The following is a 22,151-nucleotide window of genomic DNA, read 5'->3' on the forward strand; positions in this document are numbered from 1 at the left end:
GCTCTACCAACTGAGCTAACCCAGGCGCCCGATTCTGGGATTTTATTGATCACTTTCAAGGCTCTGATGACTCGATGTCATGTATCAGAGTTGCTCTCCCCGGAGGTCACCTGAATGTGACCACACCCCGCTGTGATGTAGTGAGGTACTATAGCAGTGAAGAAGTTACTCTTTAAAACCAGAGTAAAGACTCGAAGGGGACCTGGTCTCCCGGTCTCTGGGTGGACCTGAGCTCAGACTCTCAATCAATAATCTGTATGTGGATTCATGTATGTCTCGTTATGTTTCTGCTCATCATGTAGATTGATATGTGGTACTCTGTTGATAAACCTGCTCCAGTATGTAGTAACAGTAACAGCCCTGTTCTCTATCAAACACTGCATGTTTCTCTCTGACACAAAACACTATTCATCTCTCTCTCTCTCTCCTGTGCAACTCATGCTCGCTCCACCATCCCTCCCTCCTGCTGTGTGTTGGTTCAGAAACTCTGAACTCGCTGTTTAACTTGCCCCAGTGCATGCTGGGAATCACCCAGAGAGGCCTCAGGACACGCACACACACAGTAACACGCACACACAGTTAGTGTGTCTGTATGGTAATAACTTCCTCCTTCAGCCTGATGGAGAGAGAGGCTCATCTATAATTCATAGAGCTGAAGAGAGACAGACAGAGAGACAGAGAGAAAGAGAGACAGAGAGAGAGAGAGGTAGACAGATTATGAGAAGGACAGAAGGACGAGAGAGAGAGAGAGGGTATAGAGGGACGGGAGGGTATAGAGGAGTTCGGAAGGTATAGAGGGGTGAGAGGGTATAGACGTGTGTCAGGGTGTAAGGTGTAAGAGGGTATAGAGGGTATAGAGGGGTGGGAGGGTATAGAGGGGTAGGAGGGTATAGAGAGCGGGAGGGTATAGAGGTGTAAGAGGGTATAGAGGGGTAGGAGGATATAGAGGTGTAAGAGGGCGAGAGGGTATAGGGTGGGATGGTATAGAGTGTGGAAGGGTATAGAGGGGTGGGGGGTATAGAGGGGTGGGAGGGTATAGAGGGGTGGGAGGGTATAGAGGGGTGGGGGGTATAGAGGGGTGGGAGGGTATATAAGGGTGAGTTGGTATAGAGGTGTGGGACGGTATAGAGGGGTGGGAGGGTATAGAGGGGTGGGAGGGTATAGAGGGGTGGGAGGGTATAGAGGGGTGGGAGGGTATAGAAGGGTGAGTTGGTATAGAGGTGTGGGACGGTATAGAGGGGTGGGAGGGTATAGAGGGGTGAGAGGGTATAGAAGGATGAGAGGGTATAGAAGGGTGAGAGGGTATAGCGGGGTGGGAGGGTATAGAGGGGTGAGAGGGTATAGAAGGGTGAGAGGGTATAGAGGGGTGGGAGGGTATAGAGGGGTGGGAGGGTATAGAGGGGTGAGAGGGTATAGAAGGGTGAGAGGGTATAGAGGGGTGGGAGGGTATAGAGGGGTGGGAGGGTATAGAGGGGTGAGAGGGTATAGAAGGGTGAGAGGGTATAGAAGGGTGAGAGGGTATAGAGGGGTGGGAGGGTATAGAGGGGTGGGAGGGTAAAGAGGGGTGGGACGGTGTAGATAGATGGGGCTACCAGGAGCCAGTCAATCAAGTTCAGGTAACCATAGCAACAGAACTGATGCTGCAGGTGTGTCTGCAGTGAAACATTCAGCAGTTTACTTTGTTAAACGCTGCAGTTTGCACTTCACTTCTCTTTGGGTCCTGTCAGACCCCCCCCCATCCACTCCCCTCTCTTTCTTTATCCCCCCCAAACCCAACCCCCCCCTCTCTCTGTATGTAAATGAACAGTCTGCTTTCAACACGTCGAGGTGATGATTACAGGCTGCCTTACCTCAGGCACACACACACACCTCAACCCCCATATTATCTCTGTGGTTTGCTGCTGACTCTCACACTCTCGCTTCAAAGAGACGACAGTATCTGACACACACACACATACAGCTGTGAGTGTGTGCGTGTGTTACAGTGTGTATTACAGTATGTGTGTGTGTGTGTGTGTGTGTGTGCAGTTACATTTCTTCTCTTTGTTCATTTCTTCTTCACTCTCGGGGACTCTCCCTCCCTTAGTGCGTCCTACTTTCTCTAAACGGCAGGCACCAATAAACTGACCTCCACACAACAGTGTGAATCAGAGCCAGCTGGGCGTGGTCACTATCGGTTCAGTAGCGATGGTAATTTTTATAAATGTCCGTTTACAGTGATGTAAAAGTAGGATGATTTTAATCTGAATGTGGGTCATTTTCATTTTGGGTGAAAATGGAGGAAGTCAGAAATGTTGTTGCTAATCTGACAGATGCTAACAGACCGGGACAGGTAGGTAAACTGTCTGTGTCTCCACGCTGGGGGCACGCCGACCGCCATATACTGTAGGTAATGGATAAGTACCTCATACAACCCCACTGAGAAACACCTGACCTATCCCTTTAAAAGTTGTGAAAAGATCATCTCCACCACCTGCTGCTGTTCGATTATCAGCTGATTCATGAACTACATCCATCACTACAGGCGACAGAGTGACACTGAGCCGATACTGAGGACGGATCCGCTACCAGGGCCTTGTTTTCCCCCAGTGTTGAACCTGTAGAGCTCTCAAGGGATCGTTTTATGTGAGGTAACATGAGGTCATGAAGTAACATGAGCTAAAATGAGGTCATGAGGTATCGTGAGGTCATGAGGTAACATGAGGTCATGAGGTAACGAGGTAACATGAGGTCATGAGGTAACATGAGGTAACGAGGTAACATGAGGTAACGAGGTAACATGAGGTCATGAGGTAACATGAGGTAACGAGGTAACATGAGGTAACGAGGTAACATGAGGTCATGAGGTAACATGAGATAACGAGGTAACATGAGGTAACGAGGTAACATGAGGTCATGAGGTAACGAGGTAACACGAGGTAACGAGGTAACGAGGTAACATGAGGTCATGAGGTAACGAGGTAACATGAGGTCATGAGGTAACATGAGGTAACGAGGTAACATGAGGTCATGAAGTAACATGAGGTAACGAGGTAACATGAGGTAACATGAGGTCATGAGGAAACATGAGGTAACGAGGTAACATGAGGTAACGAGGTAACATGAGGTCATGTCAGCAGCTCATTATGAATTTATACCAAGGCCAGAGGCTAGATCCACTAACACTCAGTACTATCTATTTGAAATACTCCGTACTACACAGAGTACTATCTATTACACTACTATATATATACTACTACTATTACAAATACGCAGTAGTTGAAATAATCAGTACTACACACAGAACTATCTATTAGAAATACTCGGTATTACACACAGTACTATCTATTAGAACTACTAAGTAGTTTTTCAATCAGTACTTCACACAGTACTATCTATTAGAAATACTCACTACTACACACAGTACTATCAATTACTCTACTATATATATACTCCTACTATTAGAAATACTCAGTAGATGAAATACAGTCATACACCCAGTACTACACCCAGTACTACACCCAGTACTACACCCAGTACTACACCCAGTACTACACCCAATACTACACCCAGTACTACACCCAGTACTACACTCAGTACTACACCCAGTACTACACTCAGTACTACACTCAGTACTACACTCAGTACTACACTCAGTACTACACCCAGTACTACACTCAGTACCACACTCAGTACCACACTCAGTACCACACCCAGTACTACACTCAGTACTTCACTCAGTACTTCACTCAGTACTACACTCAGTACTACACTCAGTACTACACTCAGTACTACACTCAGTACCACACTCAGTACCACACTCAGTACTACACTCAGTACTACACTCAGTACTACACTCAGTACTACACTCAGTACCACACTTAGTACCACACTCAGTACTACACTCAGTACTTCCAGATGACTCTGTCCTTGCTTTTTGTTTTTCTTACTTTTCCTTCTTTGTCTTTTTTTCTGCTTCAGGATTATTTTGTCGTTGGTTCTGCTTTATTATTATTCACACACACACTGAAACACACACACACACACACATACACACACATTGAAACACACACACACACACACACACACTGAAACACACACTCCCCTGGTGAGCTCATGAATATTTTTCGGCGCTCTGAGAGAGGAGGACGGTTTGATATCATCAAGGGTGTGTGGCAACTGTGACACACAAACACACACACACACACTTTAAGTCCTGCTGGGATTTAAAGTGTGTGTGTGTGTGTGTGTGTGTGTGTGTTGTCAGCGGTTGTCACAAAATAAAACGGTAATTTCCCAAAAACGCGTTTGTGTGTGTGTGTGAGTCACAGAGCTGACTGTACACACACCTTCATCATCACCATCATCATCATCATCGTCCCCACAGGAAGTGAATTTGTTGCCGTGGTGACGCAGCGTGGTTGCCGCAGGGACACAATGAGCTGTTTAAATACAAACACCCCATCCTCCGTTATTAAAGTGGTTACCATGGAGACGGGCCGCATGGCGTATCCAGGATATTATTTGGTGTTCATTTAATGAGGGCGGAGTCAGAGGAAGACTCTGAGGCGTTCCTGACACTGAAGAAGAAGAAGGTTAGTTATTTTAGGACACCTCGACGTGAACCAGCTGACTCAGTTAAACATCAGAGGCCTGTACTACGAAGCGAGTTCAACATCTCCAGGGTATCTTCTCGTTATCTGGCTTCACCAACCCTAACAAATGAGATCACGCTAAGCGGTCCTACGAAGCTGGTTATCAACTCGGTAAATCAACCCAGGGTTTCTCAGTCTGGCTGTGAGCGCGTTCACATGAACGAGGAAGTGTTTACAGCATCTGACCAATCACAGACATGAACAAGTCTACTGACAGGCAGAGCGGCACATTTTACAAAGGAAGAGTAAACTATATTAGACAAATACGAAGAAATTAAACACTTAATCCAGACTAATAGTAACACAGTTGAAGCTGCCAAATGCAGGAAGGACAGCTGGTGAAAGAAAAAACTCCCGATGTGAGAATGCGTAAATTAACAGATTTATTAATTTAACGGAACATTCAAAAGTCAGATATACTCGTCTAGATTTAAATAGCATTTAAATGTATAACGGATGACTAGTTTACACCTAATCATGCCCAGTATCAAAAGGTGTGGAACGGACTCAAGAGGAAGTTAAAAAATAAGTATGAAAATATAATTCAAAGCGGTAAACACCCACAGCGTACAGCCAGCTGTCCTTCCTGCATCTGTCAGTTTAAACTGTGTTAATTTCAGCCTAGATTATGACTTAAACTTCTTCATATGTGTGTAATATTATCATACGATCACCACACAGAGCTGTGATCGGTCAGCAGGTGGTGCTTTCATACGAGTTGATCTCTTATCTGGAACATAACCTGCTACAGAGCAGGTTAGCTGTTCAGCATCAGTTACCATGGTGATCTACCCCGGTAAGAAGTGATCCACCTTCGTAGGACGGAAAACCCTGAAGTTACCTCGCTAACGCCAAATCCTGCTTCGTAGTACAGGCCTCAGGTCTCCTCCTCTCCCCGTGTGTTACCGACTCATTTTGTTTTGGTAATTCTTCCATTTTTCAGCCCCAGATGACAGCCGGCCAGAACTTCCTGTGATTGGTCTGAAAGTTGGAAACATCCAAAACAACGCTTTGACACTAGAAACAAACCTAACCATGGTTTCGTTTTCGTCAGTTTGATCCGTGCCGAGACAGAAATACACGTGGATACTGGCGCAAGCTGCACGGAGAGGGGGGGGGCGGAGGTCTGCGCTCTCAGAGTGTCATTCTAGTTTTGATTTTGTTTTTTTACCGTGGTATCGAATTGGTATCGAGAATCACGTAATTTTGCTTGCATTGGTATCAACTACTAAATTTATGGTATGGTGACATCCCTAGTATAGAACTATGGGAACCAACGAAATGCTTAAAATTTATTATTGAGGCGAAACATTTTGGGTGCACTTAAATAAAAAAAGTTAGGCGCACCATTGCAACTAGTGTAAAAAGTTAGTCTGGAGACCTGCCAGTGGGTCCCAGTGAACAGTCCATAAGAAAGACGTCACTTACAGTCAGCGCGGACTTGGACTTTATGAGCGCTGGATTAACAATGAAGTTACAACATCAGGAACTTTGAAGTTTCAGCAGTGGAAACAGTTTGACAGCGTGTTGGACACAATAACTCAGTGTCTCTGTGTCCAACTACAGGACTTTTCTTCGTCCACAGCAGATTCCTTTGTCTCAGTCTGAGCTATTTCCTGCAGCAGGACTCTCAGTTTGATTCTGGGTCGTTGTGTTCTGATCCGATCCGAGCTGAATGGAGCTAATTCCTCTTTTCTCCTCAGACAGAGGGAGCGTCTGTTGGGTTTTGAACAGCGAGTCTGTGCTGTCACATAACCATCAGTTAATGCCGGTTTGTTTTATTGGTGACGAGGCTGCGGAGCTGCTATTCCTGCCTCACGCTCTTTAATCTGGATTAAAACCTGTTTGTATTGACAGCCGATGTAAACACACACACGGAGCTGTGTTTAACAGGAGGATCAGATCAGAATAAGAAGAATTAGAGATTCTCTTCAGTTTAATCCAGGACAGAAGATCAGAATAATAAGTGAATAACAGCAGATCACACAGCAGATTAACAGCACAGGCTCAGTTGTCCCTGCAGGAGGGAAACAACAACTTCAGACTCTAAAAATATCTGAAACTCTGAAGAATTAAAGGAGTCAATACAGTTGAATACTGAGGCAGCAGAGTTTATATGTCTACATGTATTACATCCCACATCAGTGACACTTTTATCTTCAAGTGGAAATGAAACGTTCAACCAAGTTAAACTGGTTTACTAAATGGATTTCCACTCTAATTAACAATTATACCACAAACATGACAAATGTCCGCATCTAAGAGCATAAAGAAGATCTGTTTCATCTTTCGCCATGTAGCAGTGCTCTATAGCCTCTGATGTCACGAGGTTGGTTGGCTCGGCTGAGTTACACAGATACAACGGCAGAGACCGTGAAATACAGAGACTGAGGAGACACAAGACAGAAGAAAACGAAAGAGGGGGACACTATTGTATTGTTCCTGGATGTAAAGACGAGTTTCACAATGTTAAAACCGAGAACAAAACAGTCCGTTTCATAAACTGATGCTGAAACGGAGATCAGTAACGTTACTGCAGCGCTGGCTAGTAGCACTGAAAGAGCCTCCAGCAGGCAATGAGTCCAGCAGACTGTCTCCCGTCCTCTCCTCTCTCTGATCACCTGTCTCTCCTCCTCTGCTGTCTCATTCGGACTGTTCAAAGACAGGGTCGAAAATAAACACCTGAAGCACTACTTCATGCTGAAGCCCGTGTTACAGCGTTTGTTTACGTAACTTGCCGGTAGCTTCTGCTAGCGACATAGCTACCGGCTCAACATTAACATACCAAAACTACCGTCACAAAGTAAAACTTAGCACGCACGCTCAGATAGTTAACTATAGGCATCCAAAGATTTATACGTCCTCAATTTATCTTTACAGCGCTGCCGTTGGCTGAACTCAACTGACTCTCAACTAACACTCGTGATCCTGGAGAGTGAGTGACAGGACATATTGAGAGAAACTAGTATTTTCTTCAGCCATTGTTAAAGAAACAAGCCAACAATACTTGCTAGCCAGCGTTAACGAACGTGTTCAGAGAATTATTCTGCCTCCACTTAACGCTCCGTCCACAAAACACCTCATCATGGTTACTAACAGAAAAGAGGTCTATAGAAACAAGTTCACATGAAGCTTTTGTGTAAAGCTGATTTTGACCTTTGAGCTGAATAAACACTGAACAGAGGAGAATGACGGTGTCTCTATTATAGAGTCAATGTCTCTACTGCATTCTACTGTTTTTGGACTGTACTCTACTGTAAGTGTTTCTACTGTATTTTAGTGCAGGAGCGCTCCGCAGCAGTAGAACCAAACCTCCACAAACTGAATACTGATCACTGCAAACATTAAATATTAATAACTATAAGACTTTGATACCCAAACACTACTTACACTACCAACACACACACAGGCACATGCACACACACACACACAGTGATGGAATCAGCATCAATATCATTAACGCCCATCACCTCTCACATCTGTTTCTGTGTATGAATATATTATCGCTGCAGCCTCCTCTCCAATTAGCAGAGTGTGTAAGTGGTTTTGATCAGCAGGAGATCACATGACAGGTGTTTACCTCCACCTCCACTCACAGGTTGCTCACCTCAACACTCAGAGGCTGTTAACACACCTTACTGGATTAAACACACCTCACTGGTACTGTTACTGGTACCAGTTTAACCAGCATCATAAGCATAGGAATGTTCTGGGTCTTTCAATCATTACCAACCAGCCCGTTCTCATTTCCAGGGTGGTAAATACCAACGCTTCGTCACGGCTGTCGGCGTTAGATAACCGACGCACAAGACACCTTTTAGCACCGGTATGAGACGCACCAGGCGTTCCATTATCTACAATGTAAAGACATCAGCAGCAACAGTTAAACGCTCAGAGAAAGAGCTGTAGTGATGTAGTTTAAAGAGACACACCAGGCGGGGGGAGACCGCTGGCGTTCAGTCACATTTTCACAAAATTAGAGTTTCCGTGACTTTGTTCCCTGCATTCTGGTGTCTTTTAAAGAGTGAAAATAACAAAATAATAAGTACACAGCAACAGCATTTTTACGTTATACTTGTGATTTTACCTTTGACACCCAGGAAAGCAAACTGAATAATTCTCCCCTCTGGCGTGAACTTGGCGTGTGAATCTCTGGCATAAACTAATATTCATCCGTTTTTATCTATTTTTGCTCCTGCTCGAGTGTTTCTTTCTCTTAGTTCTCTCTCTCCGTCTCTCGCTCACTGAAGGTCCTTTCAGACACTTTACAACGCCAACACTGCGCTTTGTTCAGCTCCAGAAACAGGCTAAGATAACGAAAAGGAAAAAAAGTGGGAAGATTTGGAGAATTGGGACCCCGGGAGGAAACCGGGAGAGGGCGATGAAAAACATGAGTCTCCTGGGAAAATCGGGAGGGTTGGAAAGTATGTGTTCTGTTGCCTGAACCTAAGCAATTGTTTTATTTAATTCAGAAAATCAAGCACGTGTTCACTGTAAAGTGACGGCGAGGGGTCTGATGAAGGGTCAGTATGTGACGAGTTTGGATGAGAACGTGTTCTACCAACATGAGAGCTGTGGACTCCAAGCATTGTCAACATCTGTAGACAGAAATAAGCCCAGATGTTTCTGATTGGTACCACCCAGCCTCCATCCTAAAACCTGACTGCAGAACCACCTTCTAGTCCACCTGGACCTTCACTTGGTTTCTCCACCCGACCAATACCAGCTGTTCTACATTATGAGCACCTACACATGAAATGCAACATCAGTCTGATTAAGCTTCAGGAGAAACAATGAGTGGAACGACAGCTCACTCTAAATACTACATATTGTTTAAACCTTCATCACGAACTACAGTGATAACCAGATGAGATTCTCAGGATCCGATTCAGGATCTGATTCAGGATCTGATTCAGGATCTGATTCAGCTCAGCAGCAGTCAGTCACCAATCTCTGACTCATTTCCATTGTCTCATGCTTTACATTGTCAACCCTCCCGGCCAGCATCACAGCAAACCATCCTCCTCTTTCTTCTGGTGGGGGGTCCACAGGGACCAGCCCCTTATTCGGGTTAAAGTCTGACCCCTAGGCTAATAATCCTCCTAGACCTGATCCCAGCAGAGGACCAGGTGTTTGCCCCTGGTTCCTGTTGGTGTATAAATCATCGAATGGTTTATTTTCTGATCTGCTGCTGCGTTTTGAAGCATCCAGATGATCTGGTTCAGGTCTATTTATGTGTGTTATGTTTATATCTTTTCTTAATGACTCTCTGTGTCTTATGTAGAGCACTGCTAGGGCTGGTATTTTAAAAAAAATGATGACGCCAATACCAATACATATACAATATAATACACGTTAAGGGTACCAATACCAATGTCCTTAACGTGGTACCAATATTAGAGTACTTCATTCAATACCCAGTCCTTCCCTTCAGTCCACCCTGAGATCAGTCCACCCTGAGACCAGTCCACCCTGAGACCAGTCCACCCTGAGATCAGTCCACCGTGAGATCAGTCCACCCTGAGACCAGTCCACCCTGAGATCAGTCCACCCTGAGATCAGTCCACCCTGAGACCAGTCCACCCCGAGATCGGTTCCTCCTGAGACCAGTCCACCCTGAGACCAGTCCACCCACCCTGAGACCAGTCCACCCTGAGACCAGTCCACCCTGAGACCAGTCCACCCTGAGACCACTCAACCCTGAGACCACTCAACCCTGAGATCAGTCCATTCTGAGATCAGTCCATTCTGAGACCAGTCCACCCTGAGACCAGTCCACCCTGAGACCACTCAACCCTGAGACCAGTCCACTCTGAGACCAGTCCACCCTGAGATCAGTCCATTCTGAGATCAGTCCATTCTGAGACCAGTCCACCCTGAGATCAGTGCACCCTGAGACCAGTCCACCCTGAGACCAGTCCACCCTGAGATCAGTCCATTCTGAGACCAGTCCATTCTGAGACCAGTCCACCTTGAGACCAGTCCACCTTGAGACCAGTCCACCTTGAGACCAGTCCACTCTGAGACCAGTCCACTCTGAGACCAGTCCACTCTGAGATCAGTCCACCCTGAGATCAGTCCACCCTGAGATCAGTCCACCCTGAGACCAGTCCACCCTGAAACCAGTCCACTCTGAGATCAGTCCCTCCTGGAGCTACATGATCATATCACCTATTCAACCAATAACTCCAGCGCTGCTGCTGCACTGAGACCGTCTATTAAATCACATGTTTGGTTCTGATTCAGTTGTCATGACAACAAACACAAAGACGAGTCAAAGACAACAGCTGGACTGAGCGACTGAACCATTAAAATAAGAGGAAGTCAAACAGGAAGTCGACCTCTAAAAGCTGGCGGTAGGTGATCCGGCGTGAAGACGACAGACAAGTCAGCGGTTTGAAACGCCTTTGAAAAGAAAAATACTGAGGAGGTGATTTTTTAATTTTTTCTGCGTCAGGGTGGAGACGGTATGTCGAGGAGGAAGAGGAGGAGGTGCAGCTCCCCGTCGCTCTTCTCTCTGGTTCTTTTAACAGTCTAACAGGCGTGAACGAGCTCCATAATGTGTTTATGAGACACCATTAAAACAAGGCTTTGAAGAGGAGGAGAGTAGGAAGAGGAGGGGGGGGGACAATAAACGACAGAAATACTGTAATAACTGAGAGGGGGGGGTATGAGAGGACGAGATCCTTTTAACTACAATCACTTTCATTCGGCGGCGATAAAACCAACAACATCCACTAGACCTCCGTCACCTCCAGCTGAACACAGACCTCCACCCAAACCAGCTTTCACTGCAGTAAAAGTATAATACCACTGTGTACAAATACTCTGTTACAAGTCAAAGTCCTGCATTCAAATGGTACTTAAAGTCCTTATTCTGCAGGATAATCTATTAGAGTTGTTCTGATACCAATACCAGTATCGGAAATGTGTCCGATAACATCCAAAATTCGGTATCTGCGAGTACGACAATCTATGCACCGATCCGATACCATCATTTATTAACCCAGAACAAAATCAACCTGTTTAACCGTAAATCAATTCTTCTTCGCTGCTCAAAAACAGTAGTCTTCACTGTGCTGTCGCCCTGGAGGTATCATGGCTGCTACTGGCTACTACTGTTTTAGAGCAGAGAAGAAGTACTGATTGCAGGTAGTTTGTCAGGTGACGATAGCAAACAACAGCAGTGCGGTTCTAGTGGAGAGTGTAACGATAGTCGGAGCTTAACTTCAGCTAACTTTAAAACTGAGCCTGCTACAACCTAAAAATCACAAGTTGCGTTAATGTGTTAAAGAAATTAGTGCCGTTAAAGGTCCCATATCGTGCTCATTTTCAGGTTCATACTTGTATTTTGTGTTTTCTACTAGAACATGTTTACATGCTGTAATGTTAAAAAAAACACTTTATTTTCCTCGTACTGTCTGTCTGAATATACCTGTATTCACCCTCTGTCTGAAACACTCAGTTTTAGTGCATTTCAATGGAATTGCGTCGCTAGGCAACAGTTTGGGTCCATGTTTACTTCTTGTCAGCTGATGTTATTCACATCCACTGCAACAGGAAACAAACTGGGACCCATTTCGAATGTTTACGTTTAAAACCGTGTAACTGTCTATATATTGTATGTTTGTGACATCACAAATGGACAGAAATCCTAACGCTTGTTTCAAACGCACAATTTCTGAATAGGGGCTGTGTGTATTTCTCCGTATATTGAGCGTTTTGATAGTTTACCAGTATTTATATATCACTTAAACCTACTTTATAATATAAAAGAACTTTTACAATATGGGACCTTTAAAACGAATTTGCGTTATCACGTTATTATCGCGTTAAATTTGAGAGCCCTACTATTAACAATGCATCAGCATATTAGTTAATTATAATTTGCTTTAATACTCTGAATCTGTAAAGTAACTAAAATAGAAATACGCAGGTAAAGTACAAGTACCCCAAATTTGTACTTAAGTACAGTACTTGAGTAAATGTACTTATTTACTTTCCACCACAACTACTTCCACCAAACCCATCACGGTAAATGATGGACTGATAGTTCGGCTGGTTAGACTGTTATCAGGTCATTAGATGGGCGTTATCAGCGGTTATAGCTTCATAGATGTATGTCAGAAGGGGCCTGCTACACCCACTAGTAGGTATTATCATCGATTCACATGGGCGATCACAGAAAGAAGGAATAAAAGAAGACGACAGCGACCTCTAGCAACCGTAGTAATTATGACAAGAGGAGAAGCTGCACTCAGGCTCTGTAGTGTAGACGGGGTGTTTCTGCAACTACGGGAATTTTTAAGTCCCAGCTATGAAATTTGGGATTTATGTAAAATTTTCATTACAATGCTTGATAAATATATACACAATATTATTACCCACAGAGACATAAAAAATAATGACTAAATAATGTGATTTAATAAAATTTATGAAGCATTTTATGGGTCCAAACACCACTTTTCTTCATGTCCCACATCTGTGATCTCAAGGTTGAGATTCGTAAAATGAGCTAATTCAATTATGATATGACATTATTTCAAATGGAATTGTTTCATATACATATTACTTTAAACCATATTAAAATTAGTTATTTGTTTACAAATCAACATTAGGATTTTTTCATCTAAATGCGTCTGTCCAACAATTCTGAGTCCTTACCGCGAACAAATACCGTAGTAAAAGTTTAATTAAAACCCAAACAAATCTGGTTTCTATGGAAACAGAAGTTAGCAGGTGAGCACATGGATGACAGGTTGGGCCGCCCACAAAGGTGACCCTCAAGATCAAGATAAACAAGGTGAAGATCACCTTTTCTTCTTCTTCTTCTTACCATACAGCTCAGTACCATTTAATAAATATCTTATATTACTGTTGAATTCATGTATATTAGATGCTAAGAGCCAAAGCTAACGTAGCAGAACTTGCTAGCCGCCATTTATCTGCAAAATTAGCAAAAATGTAATTTCAGCAACTTGTCCTTTCGACATTAGAATTACAATATCTGCCATAAAAGACAACATATTCTATATATTTTTGTGTATTAAGACATCTATGGTTACTGTCTACATTTTTCAGGGTGTAGAGAAAATCATGAAATCCCCTATTTTAAAAAAAATATTTTTTATATCAAAGCGTTTAGTTTCACTTTCACTTTTCAAACATCATTATTTTGACCCCAAAACACAACATTTTTCCCTAAACTGAACTAAGTTTTGTTGCCTAAACCTAAAGAAGCTTTAAAGTTTCGCTTTCACTTTTACAACGTAGACGGCGTAGCAAGCCCCAACTGACCCACATCTATGAGGCTTATAACGGCTCATAACGCACATTTAATGAGCTGATAACATTCAAACCGGGTGGATAGTTTGTTGATGAATAATCATAAACCAGCAGGTGATGCTATGTGCGGTTTTGGGTGCTTCAGCCTCTACTGGAGCTCAGATGGTCCACTTCAAGGACTCCTGATTGATAATGAAGTTCCAGTATTGGACCAACTCCTCTGGTCTGAGTCTGGTTGTCAACACCGGCTCAAAGCTGGTCTGAGGTCTGCTAACTGGAGATGATGCTCTAATTAAATCAGACCAAAGAACATCAACCATCAAAACCAAACCTGGCAGACAAACCGGGACCAGAACACACAAATGTCTCAGGTCTCTGCTCAGCGAGTACTTTTTTGTACTTTCAGCACATTTTGCTACAAATGCTTTTGCATTTAAGGAAAACTATGAATGCAGGACTTTTACTTCAGTTAAAGAACTGTGTACTTCCGCCTCTGTGTATTGTTATGAATATTATCATGAACACAGATCACAAAATGTTTTCCACATATAACCAGACAAACCAGACAGGTTACTGATTACATGATAGATACTAGAAGTCATGTAACACAGATCCTCTTTGCTGCAAATGTCTTCGTCAGGAGACATTTTAGGCTCGTAGTGTTTCTTTTCCTTCTTGTATACGAAACATCTTCTGTCACACTGAAGATATCGATGCTATTATTAAAGATGCTATCAGAGTCTTTACAGATGTCAGTCACAGAATCTATAAAATCTGGATGAAATCATGAACAGCAGACATGTTTCAGATCACAGAGTGGAAAGCAGCCGCGAGACGTTTCTGTGTGAGGGAACTTATTCACAGAAAGAGAGAGAGTCAGAGTCTACGTCTCTCTATCACCAATCTGATTCCTGCTCCACTAATTAAATCACAGCACAATTAACGAGAGTCAGCTGTCAATCAAAGCCTCATCACAGAGTGAGAGAGAGAGAGAGACAGAGAGAGAGAGAGAGAGAGAGACTTACTTCATTCAGGAAACACTCCGTCTTTCTTTCATTCCAAAAAAACAGACGTCAAGAACTGAAAGAACCTGCACACCAGGCAAGAGAGAGAGAGAGAGAGAGAGAAAGAAAGAGCGAGAGAGAGAGATAGAGAGAGAGAGAGAGAGAGAGAGGATGAATGATGACCGACAGACAGATGGAGAGAGAGAGAGAGAGAGGGGGATGACAGGAGAGAGAGGGAGGATGAGCGAGCAGCCGGCTGGATGGCTGTAATCCCATTATTGTGAACGACACATTGTTCTGAGAGAGAGAGGGCGAGAGACATTCAGACACAGGGAGAGAGGGAGAGAGAGAAAGGGCGAGGGACATTCAGACACAGGGAGAGAGAGTCCCAGTGGGAATACAGGGGGCGGGGCTTAGCTGCACACACAGATATGTGGGCGGAGTCAGAGTCGTTAATATTTAATCATCAGTTTAAGGCGTGAAGTTAGAGAGAGAGAGATGGAGAGAGTGAGAGAGAGTGAGGTAGTAAATCAGTATTTTATAGTTTCATCTGAAAGACACCACACCCCTCTGACTGTCTGACTCTATATAACACTGTGTTACCGTCTGTTGCTCTGTACTACTGGGTCTTACTGTGTGTTACAGTCTGTTGCTGTCTGTAACTGCCACTGTATGTGACTCGAGTCAAAGCAAACATGGACGTCAACTGTCCCATGTTCTTGGACCAAAACAAACATTGACACAAACTGTCTTGTTTTCTTCTTCCGAAACCAACATGGACGCCAACTGTCACGTGTTCTTTTACCAAAACAAACATGGACGTCAACTGTCACGTGTTCTTTTACCAAAACAAACATGGACGTCAACTGTCACATGTTCTTGTACTACCAAAACAAACATGGACGCCAACTGTCACATGTTCTTGTACTACCAAAACAAACATGGACGCCAACTGTCACGTGTTCTCATACCAAAACAAACATGGACGTCAACTGTCACATGTTCTTGTACTACCAAAACAAACATGGACGCCAACTGTCACGTGTTCTTTTACCAAAACAAACATGGACGTCAACTGTCACATGTTCTTGTACTACCAAAACAAACATGGACGCCAACTGTCACATGTTCTTGTACTACCAAAACAAACATGGACGCCAACTGTCACGTGTTCTCGTACCAAAACAAACATGGACGCCAACTGTCACATATTCTTGTACTACCAAAACAAACATGGACGCCAACTGTCACATGTTCTTGTACTACCAAAACAAACATGGACGCCAACTGTCACATGTTCTTGTACCAAAACAAACATGGACGTCAACTGTCATGTGTTCTTGAACCAAAACAAACATGGACGCCAACTGTCACGTGTTCTCGTACCAAAACAAACATGGACGCCAACTGTCACATGTTCTTGTACTACCAAAACAAACATGGACGCCAACTGTCACATGTTCTTGTACTACCAAAACAAACATGGACGCCAACTGTCACATGTTCTTGTACCAAAACAAACATGGACGTCAACTGTCAAGTGTTCTTTTACCAAAACAAACATGGACGTCAACTGTCACATGTTCTTGAACCAAAACAAACATGGACGTCAACTGTCACATGTTCTTGAACTACCAAAACAAACATGGACGCCAACTGTCACATGTTCTTGAACTACCAAAACAAACATGGACGTCAACTGTCACATGTTCTTGAACTACCAAAACAAACATGGACGTCAACTGTCACATGTTCTTGAACCAAAACAAACATGGACGCCAACTGTCACGTGTTCTTGTACCTAAACAAAAATGGACACCAACCAGCACCTTGTTTGAAAGCAGTAACATGTGTGCTGATGAAAGAAGATCAGAGTCTGGTGAGACACCGGATGGAGCTTGACAGTCCCACAGCTCACCCGTCTCTTTGATTCTCCTCCATCAGCTGCTGCTGTGGGTGGTTCAATAATCCCACTGTGTGCCCCAGTGCATGATGGGAAGCAGCTGCACAAAATGAAACATATAATACAAACAAAGAATTTCTGCATAAAATTGAAGCCTAAAAGTTAAAACAATTCTTATCTCCTGAAACCGTTCTTGTATTCTTTCTTGTTCTAGTTTGTAATATTGTTCTTCTTTGTGTTTTTGTTCTACTTTGTTTAACTGGTCTTACTTTATGTTCTATTTTGCGTTACAGTTCTTATTGTTATTGTTCTAAATTGTGTTATTGTTCTATTTTATGTTATTATTCTAATTTACTTTGTATTCTTGGTCTACTTTGTGTTGTACTTTGTGTTATTGTTTCATTTTGTGTTATTGTTCCACTTTGCGTTATTGTTTTACTTTGCGTTATGGTTCTACTTTGTGTTATTGTTCCACTTTGCGTTATTGTTTTACTTTGCGTTATGGTTCTACTTTGTGTTATTGTTCCACTTTGCGTTATTGTTTTACTCTGTGTTATGGTTCTACTTTGTGTTATGGTTCTACTTGTTTGTGTTGCTTTATTTGTTGATATTGTCTTCCACGCTCTCGTTTCTTCTTCTTCTTGAATTAGAGGCCAAAATAAAAATAAAATACATCCTGCTTGTTCTCTACAACAACGAGACATATGAACATAAAACACAAACACATCAGGATCAAGAGAAACGTGTCAGAGAGAGACCGTCTGAAACAGCAGCTCCGCTCAGGTGAGTCTGACTTTCTCTTTGTTTTCTGCCGTCTGATTGGTTCACAGTTGACAGGTCCCAGCAGGTGAGAATCATAAACTGTTCAGGTTGTCATGGTGACCACAGATAGTTTAATGTGGTGTGAGGAGAGTGTGTGTGTGTGTGTTATCATCATCATCATCTTATCTGTGACACAACACACTGCTGGTAAAACATGTGTGTGTGACCTCATATGACAATACATTCATGTATTCATTCATGTGTGTGTGTGTGTGTGTGTGTGTGTGTGTGATTAATATTGCATGAGGCTCCTGATGGGAGTTGGACAAATACTCCCAGCTGAGCTCTAACACACACCCACACACACACACACGCACACACACACACACACACATCAATCAAACACACAAAGAGAAAACGCACACAAACAGCCTGAATTCTGAGTGTGTGTGTGTGTGTGTGTGTGTGTGTGTGTGTGTGTGTGTGTGTGTGTGTGTGTGTGGACAGCAGGTGCATTAACGTCTATGGTGTGATTTTATATCTCTGCATTAAGACATCTGACCAATCACAGCCCGTTTTCTTTAAGATAGAATCCAGTTTATGTCAAACCAAAATCAGAACCAGAATCACAATCAGACTTTATTCACTAAGTCAATGTGCAGGAGGAGTTAGTTCTGATGCAGGTGTCAGGACAGCAAAGTAAAGAAATAATAACATCATATATGATAATAATAAAATAGGAAAATAATATTAGATATCTGAAGAAGTGAGATAACAAAAACAATTGTAAATACTTTTAAACATTACACGATGTACAAATACGCAAAAGCAATACAAAGAACTACGAGGGAGTAAGATTCTGTGATGGATGAAAAGACGGAGAGGTGTAACGGACCGTAAGTTGATCTGTACGGATCCCTGTGGACGCATTTAGTTTACAGTCAGTACAGACTACATGGCGTGAAAATGACACACCAAAAGCAATAAACGGCGTTCTTATTGCATGCATTTGCCCTGCGCATTACCATGTCATCCATACGCCTTTTCATGCGACTGGACTGTTCAGAGAAGACTGCTGCATTGTGGGAACATTATGATGTTGTGACAGATCCTGGTGATGGTGCCAGTACAAAGTTCTGTTTGGATTAACGCTGAAAATAATCAGACTTTGGGTGAATAACAGTAATATAAACTGACCCAAACTGTAACCGAGCAGCACCAAACAGCACCGCTCACATTAACAACTTATATCTGCTTAGTTTAATCTGCACGTAAACAGAAAAACACACACACACTGTGTTCATTATCTCTTTTCTTCCTGTTCTCATTTCTTATCTTTTAATACCCATTAATATTAATGCTGTAATATTAACTGTAATTCATTAAAGGATTTTAAAAATAACTTCATTTTTCCATATAACATGAAAGTCATCATTTAAAATGTACAATGTAGCTTATAAATGTTTAAATTAAGGTGAAAATCTCTGGATGGCTTTAATGATATTTTTTATACATTTTAAGTGAATTTTATCTGTTTAAAAAACCCTTAAACTGTGTTAATGAAGCAGCTTCTGATCCTGCGTTTTTACTTTATATTGATATTATTAATGTAATATACTGTAATGTGTTGTTATATTTCTGGGTGTGGTGTGGTGTGTGTGTTGTTTATCATCAGGTATGTGAGGCTTTCCAGCAGAAACAAAAGATGAAGGACGAGTGAAGAGGCCTTAAAGGGGGAGGAGGGGAGGAGGAGGAGGAAGAGGAGGAGGAAGAGGCGGAGGATGGGTGGCGGGGGGTTTAGAGAGCGTGAAAAGCAGCTTGTCGAGAGACGAACCAACCAGGCGCAGTAATGAATGGAGGGGGAGGGGAAGGGGTGAAAGGTGACACACAGTAATTGGGAGGAAATGTGTGTGATGGAGAGACAACGAGTTCAACAGACACAACATCTAACTCAACTTTATTTATATTATAAATATACTCTTTATTGATTATTTAAATATTTTATATTTAAATAGTTTGAATTTTCTCTTCATATTTACAGAAGCTCTTTTTTCAGGTTGATAAATTCAGAGAGAAAAATTTATTAATATGTATAATAATGTATAATGTGGTTTCTCTTATATAATAATAATAATAATAATGATATTTAGCTTTTTGACTTTAGATCCAAAAAATGACTTAAAAAATAAATAAATAGTGGATACTTTATAATTTATACCCTGAAAAGTAAAGGTACTTCCTTCACAGCAGTGTTTCACCCCAGTAACCACACCCCCAACAGTGATGTCACAGTGTACTCCGGTACACTGTGACATCACTGCACCAAGGTGAAGTTAAACAAAGACTTCTAATAAGCTTCTGTAAATGGCAAACTAAATCAATTCAGAGTTTTCTAAATTTCAACTGATGATTGAATAGTTCATAATGGTTTTATTATTATTATTGTTATTATTATTATTATTATTACTATAACAAACTGGTTCTTAGATCTGTGAATGAGAGAGACGGCTCTGTCAACAACCTATCAGATCACTGCAACCTCAACCAATCACTCAACACAGAGTGAACCAGAGCAACCAGTGACTCTAACTAACGACAGAGCAACCAGCAACTCTGACTGAAGACAGACCAACCAGCAACTTTGACTGTAAACAGAGCAACCAGCAACTCGGACTGAAGACAGAGCAACCAGCAACTCTTGAAGAAGACAGAGCAACCAGCAACTCTTGAAGAAGACAGAGCAACCAGCAACTCTGACTGAAAGATGACACACGCTGTCAAGGATGGATGACATCATTGAGCGCCATGTGGCGGCCGCCTCTGAGGTCACTGGTTGCCGTGGTAACCAACTGGACGCCCTGAGTCAGCGTGTTGCATCAGCAGAAAAGAGAGATTAGAGTTGCACCAACCTGTTGAGGCAAACTGCTGCGTCTCTGAGGAGGAAACTGTGATGTGAGGAGGAAGAGGAGGAACCTTCTTCATCAGGAGGGCGTTTCCTGTAGGAACACAAAGACAGACGCACTGGTGTCACCACAGAGCAATAAAGTTTGCTTTTATAGTTCATGTTGAATTGTTTTGTAGATATTCATTTTATATATATATATATATATATATATAATTAAATATATATATATATATAATTAAATAATAATAATATTTTAAAAATGTATATATATATATATATATTTTAAATATTATTATTATTATTATTATTATTATTATTATTATATATCATCAAGAAACTAACCTAAAACGTAAATTTAATTTTGTTCAGTGAATAATTTCTGGACTCGTCATCTATATATTTCAGTTTTATTTTGTTAAATAAAATAAGTGTGAACTTAAATCAAAACAATCTTTCACTTTTATTGTTTTATTCGTCCCGTATTCATTTTGATTTCTTCAGCTTTACTCATTCAAACACTTTACTATCACTGATGAGACTGAAGACATCTCTGAGAGGATTTCAGGACGTTCATTGTGATGAAGATCAGAGATGATGAAGTCACTCTGAATGATATCAGCATGTGTTTCATGTGAAGAAGAGGAGGAGAGTTTTCACTCCGATTGTGTTAATTTGGCACTAAGAGTGAATCTATTTTAAAACCAGTGAAAGCAGATAATCTTCCTTTATAGAACGTGTCTTTAGTGTCTCTGCCTCAGTGTTGGGCGGATTGTTCCTTTCTTCACTCTTCATCAACCATCTGCCTTCAAGGCCAGCTGTGAGGTCAAGCAATGAATCACTTCCTGTTTGTCTGCTGAAGCAAATAATGAGTTAATGAGCAACGCACAGCGTACAGCTAATCAATCACGGCGGATATTGATTGATGATCTATAGACCGAGCGACTCACACTGCTGCTCCTTCCTGTTTTGATTCATGTTCACGCTGCTTTAAACTGACCACACGTCCCCAATAACTTCATTTTTCTTAATTGATGTGAACTAAATGAATATGTAACAACTTGGGGATTTTTATTTTTTATTCTTCTATTCATTTTTGTTGGTATTTATTTATTTATTCGTTGTGATTTATTATCACTATTTACTTTTTTTCTCTTTATTTTTTATTTTATGTATTTATTTTTTATTTATTTTTGTTTATTATCATTCCTATTCTATTTTTTTTATTTTTTTATTTCTATTTTCTAACTTTATCTCTCATTTTTATTTATTTATCTATTTATTCTTTTTCAATTCCTTTTCTATATTTATCTTCTCCCCTGTACATTTATGTTTTCTCTGGGCCTATGGATGTAAAATGTATTCATCCCTGCTTAATGGAACGACGTATGGACATTGAGGGGATGCCGAAGCTTACAGACGGCCTCCTCAGGACACTTATGACCCTGTTGTGTCTTAAAACATGTGACTGTGCTGTACGACTGTACCTGTTAAAAGGAAATAAAAAGATAAATTGACCACAGAAGAAGAGGCTTCATTAACTCATGCTTCATTCAGAACCTCACTGTAAAAACAGACGTTTTTACTCTGAGCCACATTCGTCAGACTGAATTTAGACTGAAGGTGAAGTGATGGCGCAACGTGTGACGTTCAGTCTACAG

At 41.9% G+C, this 22,151-nt stretch overlaps 1 protein-coding gene across 2 annotated transcripts in view; it reads right to left on the reverse strand.

The window, feature by feature from the left end:
• plxnb3 (plexin B3) overlaps window positions 1–22,151 on the reverse strand; it is a 57,779-nt gene that overhangs the window by 23,444 nt on the left and 12,184 nt on the right. The window contains exon 2 of one of the 2 annotated variants that reach the window (XM_037772638.1): window positions 20,498–20,584. The gene's annotated coding sequence lies outside the window, so the exon portion shown is untranslated. Of the gene's footprint in view, window positions 1–14,944; window positions 15,086–20,497; window positions 20,585–22,151 lie in introns of those variants that run through there. The other variant, XM_037772639.1, reaches the window with a different exon arrangement.

Source organism: Sebastes umbrosus, chromosome 6 (assembly GCF_015220745.1).
Source record: "Sebastes umbrosus isolate fSebUmb1 chromosome 6, fSebUmb1.pri, whole genome shotgun sequence".
NCBI lineage: Eukaryota > Metazoa > Chordata > Actinopteri > Perciformes > Sebastidae > Sebastes > Sebastes umbrosus.